Source organism: Engystomops pustulosus, chromosome 1 (assembly GCF_040894005.1).
Source record: "Engystomops pustulosus chromosome 1, aEngPut4.maternal, whole genome shotgun sequence".
Classification (NCBI taxonomy): Eukaryota; Metazoa; Chordata; class Amphibia; order Anura; family Leptodactylidae; genus Engystomops; species Engystomops pustulosus.
Window position 1 is genome coordinate 247,470,176 of NC_092411.1, and position 15,736 is coordinate 247,485,911.

At 42.3% G+C, this 15,736-nt stretch overlaps 1 protein-coding gene across 2 annotated transcripts in view; it reads right to left on the bottom strand.

The window, feature by feature from the left end:
• The window catches only part of WDR17 (WD repeat domain 17), a 69,579-nt gene extending 54,128 nt beyond the window's left edge, over positions 1-15,451 (bottom strand). The window contains exons 1-2 of one of the 2 annotated variants that reach the window (XM_072123714.1): positions 15,351-15,451; positions 15,066-15,134 (exon numbers count right to left, since the gene is read on the bottom strand). The gene's annotated coding sequence lies outside the window, so the exon portion shown is untranslated. Of the gene's footprint in view, positions 1-15,053; positions 15,135-15,350 lie in introns of both variants that reach the window. The other variant, XM_072123705.1, reaches the window with a different exon arrangement.
• Positions 15,452-15,736: the final 285 nt, after the last annotated feature.

A 15,736-nucleotide genomic window follows, 5' to 3' on the forward strand; every position in this document is an offset into this window, starting at 1 on the left:
GATATATATTTTCTGTCATAGAACTATTTGACATGACCTTTCTAGATTTATATATGTCTGGTGTTGCTGTATATCCCTATTTTTATATCACTTGGCACTTAGCACTTTTCCCACAGGATAATGTTGGCGTCTAATGCCCGTGGCAGACTCGTGTGAGCTGTAGCGGACATAGAGGGTTAATATTGAAGGAATTGTATATACTATTTTTATACTATTCTATATAATGAGTATATTCTATGTCTATTATAAGTGATCACCTATGTACTTTTTGCACTTTATAAAAGGAATTTCATGTTTTGTAATGACTTTGCACAGCTGTTAATAATCACCATACCACTACTTAAGGCAGCTGACTTGTTGTTTCAGTATTCTTGATAATGCCGTGATTGAATTGGCGAAACGTCGCACTACTATGGTGGAATAAACTTTTTTCTTTATGGAATTATTGGAGTGCTGCTTCTCGACTGTCTACTACTACATATTGGGGTCTAAGTCGGACCTCTTAAGAAGACCTGCACCCGACATTGTTTTTACACACGGTGCCGCTCCACACACGCTATTTGGACTATTGAATCTGAATAATGATATTTTGTAAGCGCATTTTGTGTGGAAAACTTGATGCGGCCCAGCCTTACCCAGAATCTACCTCGAGCGGCCCCCAGGTAAATTGAGTTTGAGACCCCTGACATAGACTCTCCCATGCATACACTTTCACAGATTTGTCCCATGCCCTCTATGCCATGTGTACTTTCATTTTGGTGTCCTTACACTTTTTAGATTTATGTATGTAGGCTGTTTTGACTACCGTACTTCTTTTATGGCACTATTTTTTTTTTAAATTCATTGACTTTGTTTTTGATGTTGTTTTTCCAAGACAAAGCGTGGAGTGGATTCAAATGGAATATGAAATATAAAGGAAGGATTTACACTTCTTTTTCCTGTTGGATCCAATTGTCACGCTGAGAGTACCCCAAGAGTAGAGAAATCTGAAAGATATATCCCAATAATGTATATTCTTATGTTTTACACCATAAACTGAACAGTAAAACATCCACTTTCAAACTCACTCAGTAAGTAAACATCCGAGCATATAACATCAAAACATTAATGTTCATTCACAAGTTTATGACTTCGCAATAATTTCTCAGAACAAACCGGACTGATGTAGTCGGCTTGATTTACCGGAGAAAGGTTTGGTCCTTGGTAAACATGGCGCATAGTTTTCACTCTCAATCTGCTTAAAAGGTGCTGTAAATTTTTTATTACTATTTTAATGGATTAATTTGTTTAATAAACAGATGGTTCTAGTCATCACATCTCATAATATAAGTAAACAAACCCACCTACCTCCAGCTTACTAACCTTCTGGAGCTACAGAACCAGCTAGGGACGATTCCATAAAAGATTAAACATGCCCTAGTACGCACAAACCTGCACTATTTCTAGACATATTTTAGCAATTCCAGACAATTACCGTACTCTATTATCTACATATTCAATTAATTGCAAAGAACATCACTTTCCTACACCCCTTTCTGCATAACTCCAAAGTTTTTGGACACAGAAAAGGGACAAATTTTTTTTAATACCCTGATCCATTGCTTGACCCTTATACAACCCCTTAGTATTTCCACATGATATAGTACCTATCTTTATAGCCTCCACATAGTATAACGCCCACTTCCATATCCCAACAAATGCCTCTTTATTCCCTCGGTATTTTAACCCCGCTTATAATATCGCTCCTCTGTTTGACCCACCCATTTAAAATACCCCCTTTTCTGTTGGTCCCTTACATATAATGTCCCCTTTACTTTTGACCCCTCTTTTAGTGATCTTTAACCCCCGCTTCTCCACCTCCCTAGCTTCCTACATTTCTATCACACTGCGACCCACCTATAGGTGTCTTGGGGGCCAAAAAGTTGATTTTGGCTTTGCTCACTCATACTGTGTCAATTTGTGTAACAAATCATCTTCATATGCACATTTTATTATGTTATTACAATACAATTATGATTCGGGGTTTCTGTGTATTTCTCTTTTTTTTCTATTTACAATATGGATCATCTGTCCAGGGACCTACATCCGTGATATAGAACAGCCGGACCAGTGACTAGAGTCAGGCTGATGCAGGATTATACAATGTTATATACAGTATATTCATTTGGTCAACAAAGAAGTCAACATTTTATGTGGTTACTTATCTCTTGCTTCTTCTATACTCACACACAGATTTCCATGTTTTCCAATTCATTAAAGGACATCTACCACCACATTTACAGTGGTAGACTGTCTCCAAACGGATGTTTGTTACCCAAGGAGTGATGGGGGACTCCTGCTGGCCTGCTCTGGGCCGTCTTCTATACCGAAATATGCAGTTATACACAAATAAGCCGGAGGCGTTCACCCCTCGGCTAGCCGAGTGCTTCTTGGATCCGTCAGGACATAATTTAAGCTGCCCTCTCATTGATATTAATCCACGTAGTGGAAAGCACTGCAGACAGCTGGCGACGTCACACGGCTGTTTGCTAATCTCGCACATGCACGGGAACTACCTTCCTTGTGCAGCCGCACAGTAAGTTTACTTACCCCAATTGTAGTCCAAGCCAAGGAGTTAATGGGACACATCATGTGTTGTCTCTCATTATGCACACGTCATATAGCAGGCCAGAAAAAGCAAAAACAACTCCAACGTTCCCTGCATAGGGGTTTACCTCCTGGCCCTGGAGCAGGAAGGGTCTTCGGTCAAAAATAGAAAGTCTGGCCTTCACCCAGAGACACTTGGTAGGTATCATGGTCAGTGATAATTCATAGATATGGCTATCTTTCTCCAGCCTCCTGTCTATGTCCTGTAATTGGGGGTATCGCTGGCTGGCAAACTTAATTTTAGTGACTAGAGCCAGGCAGCTGCTGCTAAAGCAAATACAATTATGGGAGACAAACTGATTCTCATGATAAGGACATAGCATAGTTTTGCCCTTATACAAATCACTGGTCAGACCACACATGGAATATTGTTTACAGTTTTGGGTACCAATGTATAAAAAGGACATACTGTATATACTTGAGTATAAGGCAAAAAATGGGCTGAGAAAACCTAACTCGGCTTATACTGGAGTCTTTACAAACAATGTACTCACCTTTGCCCAGATCCTCTCCTTTCTTCGGCGATGCTCCGGCTCCATGTCCCTGCACGGTTCCGCCATTGGCACACACTGTGACGTCAGCAAGCGGCTGATGTCATGATGCATGCGACGGAACCGCACAGGGACATAGACCCAGAGACGGAGCATCGCCAAAAACAGAAGAGGACCTGCAGGGGGTTTGGAAAGGTGAGTACAGTGTTTGTTTGTTTGTTTTTTTAAAGGCTGGGCATACTCGGGGCAGGCAGGCTTTATACAAGGGCCAGTGGGCTGCCAGGCTATATACTGGGGCCAGGGGGGCTGCCAGGCTATATACTGGGGCCAGGGGGGCTGCCAGGCTACATACTGGGGCCAGGGGGGCTGCCAGGCTATAAAATGGGGCTATATACCTATATAATTAGGTACCTCGGCTTATACTCAAGTATATACGGTAGTAGAACAGGAGCGGGTGCAGAGAAGAGCAACCAAGATTATTAGGGGAATGGGGGGACTAGACTACAAGGACAGATTAAAAAATTTGGAATTATTCAGTTTAGAAAAAAGATGGATGAGGGGAGACCTCATTACAATGTACAAATACCTGAACGGACAGTACAAGGATCTCTCCAAAGATCTTTTTATACCTCGGCCTGTGACCAGGACAAGGGGACATCTTCTACACCTATAGGAGAGGCCGTTCTACCATAAACATAGACAGGGGCATCCTCTACGCCTAGAGGAGAGGTGGTTCTACCATCACCATAGACAGGGGCATCCTCTACGCCTAGAGGAGAGGCGATTCTACCATCACCATAGACAGGGGGCATCCTCTACACCTAGAGGAGAGGTGGTTCTACCATCACCATAGACGGGGGCATCCTCTACGCCTATAGGAGAGGCCGTTCTACCATCACTATAGACAGGGGGCATGCTCTTCACCTAGAGGAAAGGTAGTTCTACCATCACCATAGACAGGGGGCATCCTCTACGCCTAGAGGAGAGGCGATTCTACCATCACCATAGACAAAGGTTCTTTACTGTAAGAGCAGTGAGACTATGGAACTCTCTGCCACAGGAGGTTGTTATGGCGGACTCTATGTACATGTTCAAGAGAGGCCTGGATGCCTTTCTGGAGAGAAAAAATATCACGGGTTATGGGGAAAAACCTTTTGTTTAGTTCTTAAAGGTTGGACTTGATGGACTTGTGTCTTTTTCCAGCGTCACATACTATGATGGATTCAGGTACGTCAATGACAGAAGAGGGGGTTCTGAGCTGTGTAGAGCTTGACTTCAGCACTCAGCTCTCCAATTACTTTATAGGACTAATTTGCACTAGTAGCTTTTTTTACTGGATGATACCATCACACTGGACAATAAAAAGCAGACTATAAGGAAGTGATAAAGCACTGATAGCAGTTTTTTATTATCATTTCTGCTGACAGATTCCCTTTATATAGATCAAGGACAACAAGGTGATCCCCATTATGTCATGAACTTTTTGAAATTGGATATGAAATTCTATTGGTGGTTTAGTACTGATGGTAAGTGTTTTTTGTTTTTCTCTTTACATTTATTTTTAATTCCTCATATATGTTTATTTTTATACAATGTGTCTCTCAAGATTTGATAAAACACAATCACATTGCCTCCAAAGCATACAGCTCCACAGACTGCTTCTGCCTCTTCTCCCAGGGGCTAAGTTCTCTCTAACAACCAGGGACCAGATATACTTCTATATGAATGAAGAAATCAATGCTTTATACATTGACCCTTTACTGATTTAATCTTTACACAGTTTTATCCTATTAGCTGAGATGTTTTACACAATTTATCTCGTCTATCATTTGTATCCCTTCTATTACTTTATACCTAATACAAAAAAAGACATATTTATTATTAACCACATTACACACAAGTAATGGCTAAGAGTGTGGAATCCATGCATTCTGAAACTTTCTAAAACTTTGCATATACTCCCATATCGGTGGCTGGACGTGTGCCAAGGACTTGCAGACTGCTCATGGGACGTCACCGGAAACGTCCTGCTGCCAGGAAGTCGCGGGACCTGCATTTCCCCGTGGTGACCGGCAAACTTTAACAGGGTAATGTGGATGATCTGAGTAGGGTACCTTACTCATTCATACCTCCACAATACGGCAAATGCAGCAATATTCTACATATGTGGGCACAGTACTACTACTCCTCAAAACCAGGTTGATGAATATGTATAGATTACTTTCTGGTCCTATCTGTCAACATGGACAGCAATTATAACTTGAAAATGGAAGACCCTGTAAGCCTTTTTGCCTTTTTTGGCGTTGATTCAAAAACTTTAATATGTACAAATTTACAAATGTAAGATGCAGCTGGAAGAAGTGGTCATGGTGGTCAGAGATGTCTGGTCATTATACAATGGTAATGTTGGTATACCTGGGTTTGGGGCCCACACCAGTGTATCCCCCTCTTCCTATGCTGTAGACAAAGTAGGGCCCTGGGCATAGCTAAAAGTGAGGCCCCGAAATAAAACTATTTTGTGAACCGTCCAGGTAACAGGTGAAATAAGCTGCAATATTTAAAGCATGAAAAAGGCTACTCGGCCGAAACGTTACAGCTTAGAATAAAGTCCACAGCTTATTTCACCTGATACTGGACTGGCTGTATAAAGACTGTGGCGGTAGCGGAGCTGTAGATAAACTGTGGGGGGCTATATTTTGACTGTGGGGGTCTGTAAAAAACTATTGTGGGCATGGTCACATGATGCATATTGTATTTTGAAACGCATTGAGAGAAATGCGTCAAACGCATAAGTTTTATGTTAGTAGGAACATGTGTTTCACATTGTTAATCCTTATTATTAAAACACATGACACTGGGGCACATTCACTTACCCGGTCCCTCGGATATCCCGAATGTACAACGCACTGTGCTGCGATTCACTAAGATCGTCCGCCCCATGATTTCTCTTGCATGGAAGCCAGTGCCACTGAGCCAAAATCTGATCGCTTGCGACACAATCCCTGCTAAATCCCTGTCCCAGCGGTGCAAATCCCGAAAACCATGAACAGTCTGATGGAAATGTGATCCGCGGACCCTTTGTAAATAAGCCCCACTATGTGCAGTTTGCCTGTGGAGCATGCAGGGGGCACCAGATTAATCAAAACTGGTGCACGCTCTTCATGAACCTGGTGCCCCCTGCACTGCTCCGGAAGTGTGCACCATTTTTTTTTTTGCTGCACTTTGATCATGCTGCAGAATTGTGGCGCAGACAGAACTGTGGCGCTAGTCAGTAATAAATATGTCCCAAACTCCGTCTAAGCCCTAACACAAAACTTTTTCAGTGCAGCCACAACACAAAATTAGCGCAGACACTTTATGAAAACACGTACAAGCAGTCTGCATGTTCTTTTCAGTGCAAACTCAGACAGAAAACTGGCGCAAACACTTTAATAAATGTGGGTCTATGTAAATGAACATGACTACATTAGTGTCTGCAATCATTTATACACTATTTACCGTCCTCTGATATGTTGTTATGGCGCCCTGCTCAGCTGTTGCCTGGATACAACTCCCGCTGGTATCGCTGTATGACATAATTATTCATTTGTTTATTTGATTGGCGTGCACAAACTAGTCTACTTATTCACACCATACAAGCCATCAATACCGAGGATGGCTTTAACCATGCCTACCGTGGCAAACTAACGAAGAAACAGAGATTATTATAACTGGAGAAAATTTTACAATTTCAATTAAAATCAACAATGAATATTCTAAATATTACTGAATTCATGCCAATACAATAAATTCTGCTTCACCATAAACATTATGGGGCACATTTACTTAACCGGCCGCTTGAGTTCACGAGGTCCGGAGTGTCCAACAATCAGGCACTCTGGCGTGATTAACTAAGATCGTGCGCCCGATATCCTGCATGTGTCACTTCCCCGCTCAGGCCTGCTGGAGTTCACCTTCTTCTTCCCGATGCATGTAAGTGCATTGTCTTGTGACACAATTTGAAACTGCGGTTTCCCTGAATCCGTTCCCCGATTTGTGCTACATGAAAGCCGGCGCCACAATCCAATTGCGTGCAACACAATCACCTTTTAAATACCTGTCCCAGCAATGGGATCCCCAAAAACGTCGGAAAATCCGACGGAAATGCGGCCGCGAGACCCTTAGTAAATAAGCCCCTATATGTTAGGTATACAGTGGGGAACAAAATAATATATATACAATATAGTGGGAGTGGGTATGGAAAGTATTCAGTCCCCTTTGTTACTCTTTCTTCCATTGCAGTGAATTGGTAAAAGAGAATAGCGCATCCTTTGTTGGGCGTTTACCCCTGTGCTTTACTTTTAATGAGTGAGTTTTTGGTTTTCACTAAAGTGTAACCTTTTTCATATTTCAACTTTCCCTGAATGGGAGTATACCATATTTTCATTATCTTTTAGACATGTATTTTCTCCATGGATCCCAGATCTTAAGAAATTTCTCTCTTTTACCAATCTCCCAGTGTATCAACTCTTCCATTCGGTAAATTTCTTCCACCTTCTGAGATCACATTTGTTTGGTAGGTGGATTTGGAGACAGCCAAAGCTGTGGGATTAGTAATTTAGCTGCTGTTATTAAGAATGTGGGAGATTATCTACCCCTGATGTTAGTGCATGGTTTGGGATCCACAGTAGTATAAGTTTCGGGTCTAATTTTGTGAAATTATTTTCAAACATTGTGATGTGTATGTAGTGGAAACCCCTTAATATGAGAAGTGAAAAGTGAAACATTTCATGTATTTTGTTGAATTTATTTAACACTGGGCTGTGAAAATAAAAAAAAAAACATAATAATCTGTTGATTTATTTCTAAAATATTTCATTTTCCCTTTGCAAAAATCTATTTTCCCAGGGGCTGAATACATGTTATAGTGTTGTATAAGGCTGCAGTCCATATTATCATAAAGTTATCATATATTATCTAGCAGCCATGTTTTTGGATGAAAAGTTGATAAAATGTTCCTTGCCTGAGATGTGTCTGCTCTGGTCTATTATAAGGTACAGTAGCTCATCCAGACTATAATCAGCTTTTAGGTTTCAGTCAAATCCTCTTTCGGCACAATCCACCAACATATACAACATAAGCTGTACATGACCTTACTGCCCAGACATGGTTACTGTTTGCAGCTACAATACGACTAGATTCCTACTCTTCACTCATGCCGGGAGTGCTCACACTGAGAAAGTAAATTATTATTTCACTAGTTCTTCCTGGACCCATGGGATTACAGCAACCACTCTTCTAAAAATAGACTTATATTGATGCCCTATATTACTAAAGATCAAGCCATATAGGTGGAGAGCGCCATCATACAGTCAGGTCACCCACAGCATAACTGCCGCACCTCAGGAATGGGGGAGTTGAGGGAGACGTTGGCTGTGTGTGACTAGCTGAAGAGAATTTAGCTCCTCATTCACCCCTTTCTCAGGAATTCTCTTCATCAAGTCACATACTGCCAACAGTATGGGGGTTATTATAGATACATACACAGAACTGGTCTTGGTTCTTAGTCACTTTTGTAGTCTTGCCTGGGATTAGAATTCAAGAGTCCAATCTGTAGTGTTGATTTTTTTACTATGAACAAATTAAGTCTGCTCTTATATTTTGGGGTCCGACCTAGCGCCTTAAAGAGGGCCTGTCACCTAAAATTTTGCCACTAGGAGCTGCTTACTAAAGTAAGCAGCTCCTAGTGCAGGGGTAGGGAACCTATGGCTCGGGAGCCAGATGTGGCTCTTTTATTGGCTGCATCTGGCTCTCAGACAGATCTTTAATAAGTAGTGATGGCTGCTGTGTGTCATAGACTGATCACTGGACACAGGCAGCGATGTTACCGCTGCTTACGTCCTTTGTACGACCCAGGCGCCATCTCCGCCATCGTCTAAGCCTGGGTCAAAGAGAAGAGCGTGGGAGCGATGAGCAGCTGGCTGCACGGAGTGCTGGTAAGTATTCTTTTTTTTTTTTTTGCTGTGACTACCTAGCTATTTGGGGCATGTGCTGTGGCTACCTATCTACTGGGAGTATGTGCTGTGGCTACCTATCTAATGGGGGCATGTGCTGTGGCTACCTATCTAATGGGGGCATGTGCTGTGGCTACCTATCTAATGGGGGCATGTGCTGTGGCTACCTATCTAATGGGGGCATGTGCTGTGGCTACCTATCTACTGGGAGTATGTGCTGTGGCTACCTATCTAATGGGGGCATGTGCTGTGGCTACCTATACACTGGGGGCATGTGCTGTGGCTACCTATATACTGGGAGATATGTGCTATGGCTACCTATCTGGTAGCCGCTGGTCTTTATATGAACCCAGGAAGAGGGAAGCGCCATTCAGCTGCGCACTGGCCCTTTTAATCCGTGAGTGCCGGCGCGCGTGCACTGGCCAGCTGGGGCGGGAGCCGGAAAGTGGTGGGTTGCGTGAGATCGGAAAGAGGTGCCGCCACGGAGAGGGGCACGGGTGTGCCTGCAATCGGAGACCTAGATCATAGGAGCACCTGTGACACTGGGACTACCTATCTACTGGGGGGGAATGTGCATATGGTACGGCTCTTACGGAGTAACATTTTAAAATATGTGGCGCTCATGGCTCTCTCAGCCAAAAAGGTTCCTGACCCTTGTCCTAGTGCTTGAACAAACGCCAGTGGTTGATTTATATCATTTACACTAATTTTTCACTGTGAAATTACAGTTACCTCCGCTTTTTTATTTTGTTGCGTTTTACAGACACATCATAAAATGTGTATCAAATAAGTTTTTGTGCCTATTTTCCTCCTGTGTTACCCTTCAAAGAAATAAAAAGTATTATAGATTTTTAAAAAAGTGTAAAAAAAAAATAAAAGGAGATGCCGCTCTACAGAAAATGTCAAGGTTTAAAGGTTACATTGTCCTCACGTGTGATGGTAATGTCTATGTCCAATGGTAAATTCATAGTGATCATCATAATAAGCAGGATCACCAAGAAAGCTACCCTTCTTCCTGTCTGGCATTTATAAGAGATTCTGATGTTTATATATGTACAGAAGTCTGATAAACCATCACTGCTAATTCCAGTCATCAATCCTCTACTTAACCCTTACGACCCCACAGTAAGACCCTGCCATGAGGCGCTTCTATACATCCTACACATCTGCTTATGGTAGAATGTTCTTTAAAGAGAATTTGTCGGCACATTTTGCCTCCCAGATTTTGCTCTGACACTTATACACATGTCCATAGATACATATGTGTACATACATATACATTAATGTATACGTATTCCAGGATAAAAGCTGAACAGCCCTCAGGCGCCATCTGCAATAGCAACTGGCTAGCGCCCGCTTCTGACATCACAGGGAGTGTTGATCAGGGCCAAGATGGCGTCATCAGTGCAACACCAGCATTTAAGTGCCAAGGTTGGCTTCAACAGAACTTGAAAGGTTATCACATTTTACTAATAGTTTATACACAAGTGTCTGTTAAAGGAATTGTACCATTCAAATCCATCATGATGAACCAGGGGCACGTACTTACAGGGCTGTAGGTGTGTTACCAGAGCCCCTCTGTGCTGTACCTTCACAGACTGTTACTCCTGTGTAGGAGTATTTTCCCCCTTGTACTATGTTCTGAAACTTTCACTTCTGCAGTAAGATTACATCAGGCAGATGAAGGGGGAAGTGCTGAGAGAGCAAGGGAAAGGCAAGGGAGAGGGTGAGACAGTGTAACAGCCTATGGTGCTGCAGCATGGAGAGGCTCTGGTAATCCCCCTTGAGCCTTTCAGGCTGATTATCATAATTTTAAAAGTAGCATTTTAGAAGGAAATAGGCCAATGATAACAAACATAAAAAGATGACCACAGTCACGGTGCCTGGATCTATGAGTAAGTGTCCCTGGTTTATCATGATGGATTGGGATGGTAGATGTCCTTTAACAGCTAGGGTCTCCTCATACAGCTGTCATCCACTTAATATGGAGAGAACTTTGCCCATCATCCCTCCATTCAAGCTCAAAGGGGTTGGCCACTTATACCAATCTTCAACAACAAGGTAAGTATCCCCCCTCTAACCACTGCTATGGGAGCAATGACTGAACAAGGGATGTTACAGGAAGTCCAGAGTCCTGCTGACTGAGCCGTGGGTCCCTGCAGAGAACACCACACTTCACCATGGGAAGTATAATATGGGTGACCCTATTAGGGTTTTATACTTACCCTGTTAACGTATAGTATAAGTAGCCAACCCCTTTAATGACCAAACATGTACAGTGCTTTATAGAAAAGGTTTGATCTTCTAGCCTTCCAAAGACCCATCAGATTGCTCATGGTGTTCCACATAGGATGTTCAGCGACACAACTGCCATAAAAACGAACATCTGACAACTAACAACAGAAGTTTTGGCAACAGTGCTGAATGGCGCCACAAGATACAGGTATTATCTCAGATACGTGTGACCACACAGATTTCATACCACATAAACCAGCCCTGAATGTAAGGACTTTGGGCTCTGTTTACTCCTTTAGCAAGATTCCCGGAATAGCTAAAAAGTATCTGTAGAACATCAGTGATTAATAAATAGACCTTCAGGGGTGCTCTATACTGTACATATGTGGTACTGTATATACGTGGTACTCTATACTGTATATATGTGGTACTATATACTGTACATACGTGGTACTGTATATATGTGGTACTCTATTCTGTACATACATGGTACTGTATATATGTAGTACTCTATACTGAACATACATGGTACTGTATATATGTAGTACTCTATACTGTACATACATGGTACTGTATATATGTAGTACTCTATACTGTACATACATGGTACTGTATATATGTAGTACTCTATACTGTACATACATGGTACTGTATATATGTAGTACTCTATACTGAACATATGTGGTGCTCTATATTGTATATATACATGATGCTCTATACTGTACATATGTGGTGCTCTATACTGTACATATGTGGTGCTCTATACTGTACATATATGGTGCTCTATACTGTACATATGTGGTACTGTATATACGTGGTACTCTATACTGTACATACGTGGCACTGTATATATATGTGGTACTCTATACTGTACATACGTGGTACTGTATATACGTGGTACTCTATACTGTATATATGTGGTACTATATACTGTACATACGTGGTAATGTATATATGTGGTACTCTATTCTGTACATACATGGTACTGTATATGCATGGTACTCTATACTGTACATACATGGTACTGTATATACATGGTACTCTATACTGTACATACGTGGTACTGTATATATGTAGTACTCTATACTGAACATATGTGGTGCTCTATATTGTATATATACATGATGCTCTATACTGTACATATGTGGTGCTCTATATTGTATATACATGGTGCTATATACTGTACATTCGTGGTGCTCTATACTGTACATATGTGGTACTGTATATACGTGGTACTCTATACTGTACATACGTGGCACTCTATACTGTACATATGTGGTACTGTATACATACATGGTACTCTATACTGTACATACGTGGTACTGTATATATATGTGGTACTCTATACTGTACATACGTGGTGCTCTATACTGTATATATGTGGTGCTCTATACTATACATATGTGGTACTCTATACTATATATATGTGGTACTGCATATAAGTGATACTCTATACTGTATATACGTGGTACTCTATACTGTACATACGTGAGGCTCTATACTATATATGTGGTACTGCATATACGTGGTACTCTATACTGTATATACGTGGTACTGTATGTGCGTGGTACTCTATACTGTACATATGTGGTGCTCTATACGGTACATACATTCATTTGTAGATTCCAGAGTTTCAATTAATCCATAACAGAACATTCTATATGCAGCAGATATAAAGATTCTTTACCACATGGATTATCTGTGCAAGAAATATTGGACATGACATTTGTAAACTCTAAAACTTTATGGTTCTAGAGAAAACAAGTCCTGACCCTCTTGTGGTGATTTGTGCATTCATCTAAACAAAATGCTTCAAAGAGATTAGAATGATATTGATAAAAGATGAGTTCCAATAGTTATGGCCCTGAATTCTGTGTCATTAACTCTGGCAGTGTCATCATCAGATTGGGAATAGCGCAGCCAAACAGACACTCAATGGAGAGTCCTAAGAGCAAAGATTACTCCGGAGTCTCATTAGAATAATGACATTTCCATCTGAACAAAACATAAGAGAACTATTAGAATCCCTGCGCTTCAAAGGAGGAGGAACATTTTAGAAGTGTCCTCTGATACTTGTGCATGGACAGTATAGCATTATTTTGTACCAGGCACACTCTGCCAGTTTAGTGTGTAAATTTGGGTCATTTTACAGCATCTATAGCACTTTGTTGATGTGGCCTCATGGGAGGAGATGTGCTTTCCCGTGGCCTGATAAATTATTTACGCCAGAAAATGGTGTAAAATAAAGCTCAAATTTGTATTCCTGACACACAAATGGACAGGGATGTGCTTAAAGGAAATCTACCACCAGGATGAAGGATTGTAAACTAAGCATACAGACATATTGGTGTGTGTCACCTCTGGCAGGATCTGCTCTTCTTTTAGCTTCTTAAGCCCTTGTTTTTGGGAAAAAGGGTTTAAAAACGATACAAATGATCCTGAGAGGCTCCATGCTCAATAGATGTTAATGGAGTCTGGAAATCCTCAGGCTCATTTGCACAATTTGTAAAACCGTTTTTCGTAAAAAATAGGGTACCACTAGGAGCTGCTTACAGGTCCTGTGACAGGTCCTAATTAAAGAGAATCTACCACCAGGATGAAGGATTGTAAACCAAGCACACTTACATTCTGAGGTGTCCCCCCTCTGGCAGGATCTGCTCTTCTGTGAGCTTCATATACCTTAGTCTTTAAGAAAAAGGGGCTACAAAAAATATGGATATGAGTCTGAGGGGCTCCAGGCTCCATTAGCATCTACGGAACCAGGAGCCCCTGAGGCCAATTTGCGTAATTTAGACGCCTTTAAAAAACAGGGTTTAAGAAGCTAAAAGAAGAGCAGATCCTGGCACAGGGGGCACACACCAGTATGTCAATGTGCTTGGTTTACAATCTTTCATCCTGGTGGTAGCTTTCCTTTCACTGCAGCCTGCAACTTTTAGGGCCGGCTCTGGGCTCTTGTTGTATTCGGCTGTGCCCGGAGGGTCAGCGTTGGTGTATTATAAATGACCCCCAATGTACATGAAGAACAAACTGGGTTACAGTAGCATTGCATGTTACACTAGCGCCCCCTTTAGCGCTACATTTGTTACTATAAAACATAAGCTGAACCCCCGGGAAGGGCAACAGAGTCTAGATGAGGGTTTATATGCCAAATTCAGTAAGATGCAGACGTTACCATCCAAATCAGAGGCGGTAAAGGCTTTAAAAGCGTTTCTTGGATGGCCGGACCATAGCTGGTTCTGACACCATTGTCATTGTGTACGTGAAGCGCTGGTCTGAATGATCGCCATGTGACAGCTGGGGCCGGGGAATGGCGCAGTGGTGACGGGCATGTGACCTCAGAACTTCCAGTCTATCTGGGCCATTAGTAGGCACCTGAGGTCATGAAGCCCCCGCTGGGTATCAGGGGCATCTAGAGAGGTTAGTAATTATCATTGTATCTCTATATGTGTCAGATATTTGTTAATCTTTTTATGTAGTCATGTTAGCGCTCTACTTGTACCCCCAGGCACACCAGCGCCCCCTATGCTTAGTATTGGATCTACATATACAGGATGAAGAAGCCAAGAGAATGGGGGTGACTGATTATATTAATAATACACTTTATATAAATCAGATTCATCACCAAAATGCTTCATAATCAAGACGATTATTTTCCTGATATTAGAGGGTGGTGACAGTAGTGTCTTACCTGATGCAGTACCTGTTCGGGCCAGAGAGGGTGCTGTGGTCAGTTCTTCGCACTAGGTGGACAGTAGGTAGGTGCTGAAACCTGCCAGAGAGCATCAGTCAGTACAATACAAGCATCGGCAGAACACAGTGCAGACAGTGCGGTAATCATGCGGCTAATGACAGACACTACTGGGACATCCAGGACCGCGCACAGCATGCACACACATGACACAGCCATAGCTCTGCCCTGACATGTATGTCGCAGGCTGGCACCGGGCAGGGTGCAGCACACTACCAGGGCAGGGCTGGCACTCACCTGTATAACCGCAGCGGCTTCTCTCACACACACAGCTATGTGCACAGCGCCAGGCCAGGACCGAGCGCTCACCGCGCCCACTGCCCGAGTCACAGCCGCACTGCCCGCCCTGATTGGAGGAGACGGCTATCTGTCACGGCGGGACGGCCCTATTAACTCCTTCCATCCCTGACAGCAATGAGGAGGATGCAGCTAAGCCCCTCAGTATGGTGCACTATGCCCACTGGTACCACATGACTGTGACACTGGTATCACCGGCCATCAATAGGTCTTATAAATCCAAGTCCACCTGTGAAGCCATGTACTAAATCAAATGTGGACAATGCTTAAAGGAATTGTCCATTCACATAAAATTATCAACTGATTAAAAAAACAGCTCACTGGTC